The 8,835-nt window shown below is 36.6% G+C and overlaps 1 pseudogene; it reads left to right on the top strand.

Moving 5' to 3' along the window:
* Window positions 1-814: 814 nt before the first annotated feature.
* On the top strand, window positions 815-1,186 carry LOC135965519 (cyclin-dependent kinase 2-associated protein 2 pseudogene; annotated as a pseudogene).
* Window positions 1,187-8,835: the final 7,649 nt, after the last annotated feature.

The raw sequence follows: 8,835 nt of genomic DNA, 5'->3' as shown, positions 1-8,835 counted from the left end.
TGGTATGCGGCTGGCCGCCACCGACCTTTTGTTCACTTTGCTGGTGAGCCAGGTGACCATCACCACGTACATGAAGGGCGGGTGACCTGGGGCCAGCCCCTGTGCCAGTACAGCATCTTCATCCTGCTCTTCTTCAGCCAGCCCGGCCTCAGCATCATCTGCACCCTGATATCTACACAGGTAATTTGTGTTCGACATTCTCAGAGGAGTTTCATAAGCTTTATGTTTTATCTGGGTTATAAACAGAGTCCTCAAATGCGTAAAAAAGAAATCATACCAGGATTGAATTTCAGCAGGAATAAGTTTATTTTACCTATTCAAAATTAAAATACTTTTGTTTTGTTTGAAATGTTTTTGTTAAAGATACGTTTTTGAAAAAATTCAGGGAAATATTTAATAATGTCCCCTTTTCTATCCCAAGAAGTAATTTCATAGTTTATTTAAATGTTTTTAACAAAAATGTAGCATAGATTTTTTAAAAAAATAATTGCATATTTTAACTCAATAAATCCAAAATACTGTGGCAACATGTAATCAATGTAAAAATTACTAGAGATAGTTTGCATTCTTTTTTCTTATGAAATCTTTGAAATCCATTGTGTATTTTACATTTTAGTACGTCTCAACTCAAATGTGAAATTTTCATCGAGAATATCTGAACTGTATTTAGATTAATAAAAACTGCAGTTAAAAAATTTAACATAGATTTAGTACGGGGTGTGCAGCCAGCTTGCAAATCAGATCTCAGCTGAGCGGCCAGGCAGCCAAACCCTGAGGAGCGGCCTGCTGGCTCCGCAGTGCCCAGAAGTTGAGGATGTCCTACAAACCCATCACGCCTGCCCCCAGCAGCACCCCCGGCTCCAGCACCCCTGGGCTGGGCACCCCGGTCTCTACAGGAAGCGTCCTATCACCGTCGGGTTCAGTGCCAGGAGCCGCTGTCCCTTTCAGACCGCTGTTTAACGACTTTGGACCACCTTCCATCGGCTGTGTGTAGGCCATGAAACCACCTGGCACCCAGGGCTGCCAGAGCACCCACATGGAACTGCTGTTGGTCACAGGGGAGATGGGCAAAGGGATCCGGACCACCTTTGCTGGCAGCAAGAGCACCACGGAGCGCCTGAAGAGAGGGATCATCCATCCCTAGTCAGAATGCCTGGCAGAGACAGAGCGGAACCCACACACTTAACAGGAAGCTCCTAAGCCTCTGTGTCTGGACATTTCCTGGCCACTCCAGAGCACCTGCTTCTCCCTGACTCTCATCCCTAGTTGCACTAACCATCCTGCGCTTCCTGTCCTGTGTCCCTTGATGGTGCCCTCCAGGAACCAAGGGGTGGCTCTCACTCCAGGTGGCAGCACTAATGATCCTCCCTTCCCCCCACCCCACTCCGCCAACGCAACGAGAGTTAGCAGCGAGGTCCCCGTGAGTCCCACCCATGACCTGCCCACAGTGTTGCCCACTGGAACTTTCTGCGGCCCCCATAACTCAGCCCTTCCCAGCACTTCTCCCACATGCCCTGAGCCCCCTTCTCCCTCAGCACGGGCTCAGGCCTCAGGCCTGACACTTCCCTGCCTTGTGTCTTTTGCTAAATATGACCTTTCTACATTAATAAAAGATGATTTGGAGTTGTGCTCTCTAAAAAAAGTGTAATATAAAAGAGAAATAAAAGAAAATTTAGCAAAGGAATATATCGATGAATATTTAAATACTTAGATGACATTACTACCAGACATAAGATCATCAGATATTTCATTTACTTATGATTAACATGTTTGTATTTATTTTTTATTTTATTTACGTATTTATTTTTAGTATACTTTAAGTTCTATGGTACATGTACACAACGTGCAGGTTTGTTACATATGTATACATGTGCCCTGTTGGTTTGCTGCACCCATTAACTCCTCATTTACATTACGTATTTCTCCTAATGCTATCCCTCCCCACGCCCTCCACCCCATGACAGGCCCCTGTGTGTGATGTTCCCCGCCCTGTGTCCAAGTGTTGTCATTGTTTAATTCCCACCTGTGGGTGAGAATATGCAGTGTTTGGTTTTCTGACCTTGTGATAGTTTAAACAAACTAGCAAGTTCAGAAGTCACTTTATAAGAGAAATAATGAAAAATAAAGTATTACTGACACTGGTAAGAGAATAAAAGAGTTAGAAAAAGTATTAACAAATAAGCTTATTTATTTAAAAGAGAAGGGAAAATATTAAAAAGGATTAAATGATGTCTTGTCAACATGAAGAAAAACTGTATTATATATAATTCATTTGTTAACTTATTATTGTGTTTCCTTGTATAATTTTCACTTGGTTTGTCAGTTTTACTACTTGCTTCATTAGTTCAAAAACTGCATCTTCATAGACCATTTCAGCTTTTGGTGTGTGGGCAGAATTATAAAACCCAGTTTCAAAATTTCAACTGAACGTTGTCAGCATTTTTCTTTGGGCTTTTTATTAAAAAAACAAAAAAACCCCAAGTAATTGTGTATGTGTGTATTTTAGCATTATCATGAATGTAATAACAATAAAATCAAACAGAAGCAAATGGATAAGCAATATGTTGGACTAGCATCTCAAGTATGAAAATGGCATTGCCAACAGTGATATGATTTTTTCAAAATGGTCAACTTTTTAAAGTATAATCTTATTTTAACCTAAAATCTTACTATCGGAAAGTGTAGTGTACATTAAAATGTTCTGAAATGCCTTTATTCACATATATTAAATGGTCGTACTCATTCAGTTATCTACAAATTGGTTTTTCACTTCTGTAATTGTCTTATAGAATGTTCAGAAGTTATGCAGAATGTGAGATAATTTTCTATTGAATATGATCATTTTATCATTGCAAGACATCAAACATCCCTGTTGCAAGACATCAAACATCCCTGTTTCCTACCAAATAAATGTACAATAGCGATAAATGTAAAGATGTTTTTCAAAAAAGACACATTTTCAAGTTATAAAACAAGGATTTTAAAACTTGAATTGTTACAGTGAATATGTCTTAATATAGGCTACGGTCACTTTAGATAAAAAAATTACCTCACATCTATTTTCAGTATTACTTAAAGGTATTTATGTAGTGGCAAAGATTTTTTTTTTTTTTTTTTTTTTTTTTTTTTGCCTAGAGGCAGATATTTTTCCACATGGCTATTTATGGTACAAAACTGTATTTAAATGCATGTACACATATAAAAGCTGCCACTGTGGCTGTAAACTATTAAAAGTTATAAAGATTAAAAAATAAATAAAAAATAATTGTTTTTCTATGAAATGTCTTTATTCAAGTCCAAATTTAGAGTTTTAAATGCTTGAAATGAATAAAAGTGAGTGTTTCACATATTTCAGTCGGAATGGCCTTTGTCCTAGTTTTATTAGTGAAGCAGCAGACTGCATTTTTTTTGCTCTCATACACCTTCAAAAGCTGGAGAGAAAAATTTGATAAAACTTCTAGGACATTATGTGATGAAACACATTAAACACTAAAGGAGAAATACCACCTCACTGTTTATAAAAGACATATAAGAAGGAACCCTGCATACATATATCTATCAGTTTTGGATTTTCAAAAAATATTTGCCTTAAAATGAGCTTCATTAGAATATGTGTTCTCCCACAAAGCCAAGGAAAGTACGTTAGACACAGGATCTGGAAGTCTACATGTGTGATGTAACTTCATTAAATACATTTCACAAATAAGGCAGAAATGTATCCGTGTGACCCAAAATATTCTCTAAATTTTCTCAAAGCAATGAGGCCACATCTATTATCTTTTACCATGACTAGTGTTCATTCCATGCGTTTGAACATTACCTCGCCCATTTGCAGCCTCCTATCTCTGCGATTAATTATGGCTAACATTCTCAGCAGTCAAACATCTTGCAAGTGACAGCTTGAAAAGGCCTACCAGCATGATGTTCACTCAGCCACCTGACTAGCTTGTCTTCCATCTACACATTGCAGTATTTAGAAGAGCTCTTTAGTATTGTAAATTTGATCCAACATGTGTTCAACGAGATGAAATCTTCAATATTGCACTACCTGTGAATCGGGAGAATGTTAATTTGCTTCTGTAGTTTTAAGTGTATTCTCAGAGGTAGATGAAGCCATATTGTATCATTGGATTCAAGAAGTAAAGTAAATAGAAGAAAAAAAGATGGTATTCTAGTTTGCTTATGTTTATATCTTAAGTTTTCTTTTCCAGATATATGAGAGCCTACTAAATACACTGAATAAAATGTGGTAGCCGTGGGTTAAATATCATACTTTATGTTTTGCTAATTAATTCCAAGATAGAGTAGAAAAATATGCTCTCTTATATAATACAAAAATGATATGGGGGAAAGAGGTAAAAAATTAACTTAGAGACATCATTAATTGATTACTTTTCTAAATGAAACACTAAATAATTTCTATTTGTTTTGACAAATAGAGAATATATTTAGAATCAATGCTTTATCACTTGGAAAGTGGAGTAAAAATTTTAAATGTATTATTCAGATTGTATTATTACTGTTCACTACAGATCACATACATTTGTCCTTTCTTCGTATTAGACATTAATTAATGGCAAACGTCCCTTCGAGGCCTATTTAATATGAGTAGTAAAGTATCTGGAATTTCTGAAATAATAAAAGTGACCTAAATCACCATGTTTGGTATATTCACAACATTCAAATGGCAGGAGGGGAGTGGTGGAGGTAGGGAGGGGAATGCTCATGTTCTCATTATTCCCAAATGGATTCTTACAAGTCTTCTCACTGGGCACATGGATGCATCTCAGTAACACACAACGTCTTACTTAGCCATAACTTTTGCAGTTTTTAACAAGGTACATTTCAACATTATTATTCCTTGCCAACTCAAAATCAGATATTTTCTCATGTCATCTTTTACTTCTGAAGAGCTGAATTATTGATTCATAAACTGAATCCATAGTACATATCTGTGGATGTTTTTAAATTATGTGAAAATTTTGTATATGCTTTCTTCTGGGGAAAGTATCAGAACCTGGCGATTGTAACAAAAACAATCACTCGTGTTAATATTTAAGTCTTAATTAGTTCAGAAAAATCTGCACACACCTTAAGGTCAGATATTATTTTGTACCCTACATATAAAAACTTTTTTTTTTTTTTGAGACGGAGTCTCACTCTGTTGCCCAGGTTGGAGTGCAATGGAGCGATCTCTGCTCACTGCAAACTCCACCTCCCATAAAATTAATGATCACTGATCAAAGATCACCATAATAAATATAATAATAATGAAATATTTAAAAAATTGTGAGGATTACCAAAATGTGAAACCAAGACACAAAGTGAGCACAGGCTGTTTATTAAATGGTACCAATAGACTTGTTTCACCTGGGTTGTCACAAACATTTCATTTGTAAATAAAAGAAAAAAAGGCCATATCTGTGAATAAAGAGAAGTGCAATAAAACATGTTTGTGTTAATTTGGTTAACTTTATTCCAACTTAATGTAAACTAGTTTATTTTTATATATATTTTTTATTTATTTATTGAGATGGAGTCTGGATCTTGCCCAGGCTGGAGTGCAGTGGCGCATCTCGGCTCACTGCAAGCTCTGCCTCTCATGTTCACACCACTCTCCTGCTTCAGCCTCCCGAGTTGCTGGGACCACAGGTGCCCGCCACCACGCCTGGCTAATTGTTTATTTTTTAGTAGAGACAGAGTTTCACCGTGTTAGCCAGGATGGTCTTGATGTGACCTCGTGATCCTCCCACCTCGGCCTCCCAAAGTGCTGGGATTACAGGCGTGAGCCACCGCTCCTGGCCGTAAACTAGTTTTAAGACAGTTTATAAAACTCTAAAATGAACCTGGCAAATTTAGAGCAATAATAAAATGATTTAAATTAGAGAAGTATTTTTTAAAAAGGTTAAATAACAAATGTCTCATTGGAATTATTCAAGTTGTTTCAAGCTCAGCTCTGAGGTTCTTAGAAACTAAAGTAAAAAGTATGACCAGTTTCTGAAGTCAAGACAAAATCATACAATCTTTAACTTAGAAAATTATCTTCTGTGTTGTGTCCTAAGCATAAAACAAATGTAAGGACTTGCCCTGACACTCTGTAAGTCGTTCCACTCCCATACGCACTGCAGAAATGTTTCCTGGCAAGAACAGCAAGTCAGAAGCCTTTTCAGCACAATAAGGAGGGACGTGCTACATATAAAAAAATAGATGAGGAGGGAAAATAGCACCTTAGAGAAGTGAGAAGTCTCAAAAGAGACATGTATAAGGAGAGAAGTTGCAATTATAAAGAGCAAAATATGGAATGATGAAAAAAGATACTGCAAAAAAAGTTTTCCTCAGTACTTTGCAATGCTCTTGCCACCTTCTGAAGAAAGCTGGCTCCTCCTGGAAACAGGGTATTTGGACCCAGGCTTTGGAATGGAGTGACCATCTGCATCGAACTACCTTAAACTCAACTTTGTGAGCATAGGGTAAGAATAATTGGGTTACATAAAAGTCAATTTTAATCTAAAATGTCATTCGTTAGTTTGACCAACTTTCTTTACCACTGGCCACTTGATTATATACACAGTATATAATGCATACAATGTATGAAGTATGTGTGTATGTGTTAATTGACTATTTATGTTATCAGTAAGGTTTCCAGTCAGCAGTAGGTTATCAGTAGTTAATTTTGGGGGGAATCAAAAGTTATGCATGTATTCTGAACTCTGTGGAGGGTCAACACCCCTAATATCTGCATTATTGAAGGGTCAACTGTATATATTTTACTCAGCATAAAAGCCTATATGAGGAAATGAAGACCCAAAGAGGTGGTTAAGAGTCCAACTCGTTATTTATTGAATTAAACATGAGTGGGTGTGAAATGTGGTGAGTCAAAGGGGCTTGGGTTACAGTAATTTATTGGTTAGAGAAGTGACTAAGAAGAAAAAGGTTAGTTTAACAAGATTTATTTGTGCAGATTTTCCTCAGCTTTACCTTCCAATCATTAACGGCAAGAACGCTACTACTTTTGGTATAGAGAATATGTATTACACATGGTAATTTCATCTCTTGTTTTTTAAAAAAACAGAGTTAAACTAAGAGTGATCTTGAACCTGCCTTGGGTTTTTTTGTTTGCTTGTTTTTTGTTTGTTTGTGTTTTTTTTGGTTTTTTTTTTGGGGGGGGAGGGGCTTTGTTTTTATTGGAAATAGTCAATATGCCAGAGTAGCATATTTTCTGGTGGAATCTTTTCAACTCCTTCACTGACTTAGCAAGATTCTTGTTCAAACTGGGTTCTACAAGGACAGAGAAAAGTCTGAGGTCAGGACTAGTTAAGAAGGACTCAAATACCTGACTAAAGGTTTACTCAAAGGAAAGAGTCTTTGTCACAGGTAGGTCAAGAGAAATTGTATTAGTAAGAATCCTCTCTATTCCTTTATTTCTTCCTAGATTAATCGTTTATGTAGCAAGGATATGTTAGGAATACATTATTTTTCAACCACAAAAAGTATGTTACACTCAGGGCCATCATTAAGACACATATTTAGATTTATAGTTTACAAGGACTGTGCAGTCTGTCTGTGTATATATTTTTTCTGTCTTTATATTAACAATATTAGATTTGGCTGAAAGTTTCATATTGTAGTTTTATAAACATTAAAGAATTTAAGCATTTTAAATGACAAGTATTGCAAATATATCCAAAGTGATGCAACTATTTAGATACTTCCTTCCTTCCCCTCCAAATACACAGAAAGTATGATATATAATGTGATGTATTATAGTTTCTAAACCTGCTCCTATATGTGAAGAAGAGGGAAATACAGTATCTTTATATGAAGAAATTCCATAGTTTTTATCATATAGTAAATATCTGCTTTCCAAAAATATATCCTATGTCACCAGTAACCAGTTTTTGTTTTCGTTTTATTATTAGATTATATGTTCTAAGATTTCAGGACAGTAGTAGTCTCCACTTATCCATGGAGAATATGTTCCAAGACCCTCTGTGGATGCCTGAAACCATGGATAGTACTGAAAGCTATATATACCTGTACTATGATTTTTCTTATACATACCTATGATAAAGTTTATAGATTAGGCACAGAAAGAGATTAACAACATTATTTAATATAAAATTTGCCAATTATAACAATATACTCCAATAAAAGTTATGTGAATATGGTCCCTCTCTCTTAACATTTCTTTTTTTCTTTCTTTCTTTCTTTTTTGATATGGAATCTTGCTCTGTCACCCAGGCTGGAGTGCAGTGGTGCGATCTTGGCTCACTGCAACCTTCAGATCCTGGGTTCAGGTGAATCTCCTGCCTCAGACTCTTGAGTACCTGGGACTATAGGCGGGTGCGAACACGCATGGCTAATTTTTTGTACTTTTAGTAGAGATGCGGTTTCACCATGTTAGCCAGGATGGTCTCGATCTCCTTACCTCATGATCCGCCCGCCTTGGCCTCCCAAAGTGCTGGGAGTAAGTGGGTGTGAGCCACCATGCCTGGCCTCTCTTAACATTTTCTATTGTACTATAGATCTCAGCAACCTCAGTGTATATATATTTTTCTTTTCCTATTGAGAATTTTGACCTTTTCACTTTAAGGAAACACTTTACAACTTCTCTTTGACATATCCTAATTGCTGCACAACACTGCTCTTGCACTTATTAAATAGAATAAGGGTGACTTGAACACAAGCACTGTGATACCAACAGTTGATCTGATAACCCAGCTAGCTCCTTAGTGATTCACCCACAGGAAGCGCAGACAGCATGAATTTGTGGGACAAAGGGATGATTCACATTCAGTTCCACCTGGGATGGGGTAAAAATCTCATCGTGCTATT

The sequence above is a fragment of the Macaca fascicularis genome, chromosome 10 (assembly GCF_037993035.2).
Source record: "Macaca fascicularis isolate 582-1 chromosome 10, T2T-MFA8v1.1".
NCBI lineage: Eukaryota > Metazoa > Chordata > Mammalia > Primates > Cercopithecidae > Macaca > Macaca fascicularis.
This window is presented reverse-complemented; position numbering and strand designations above follow the sequence as displayed.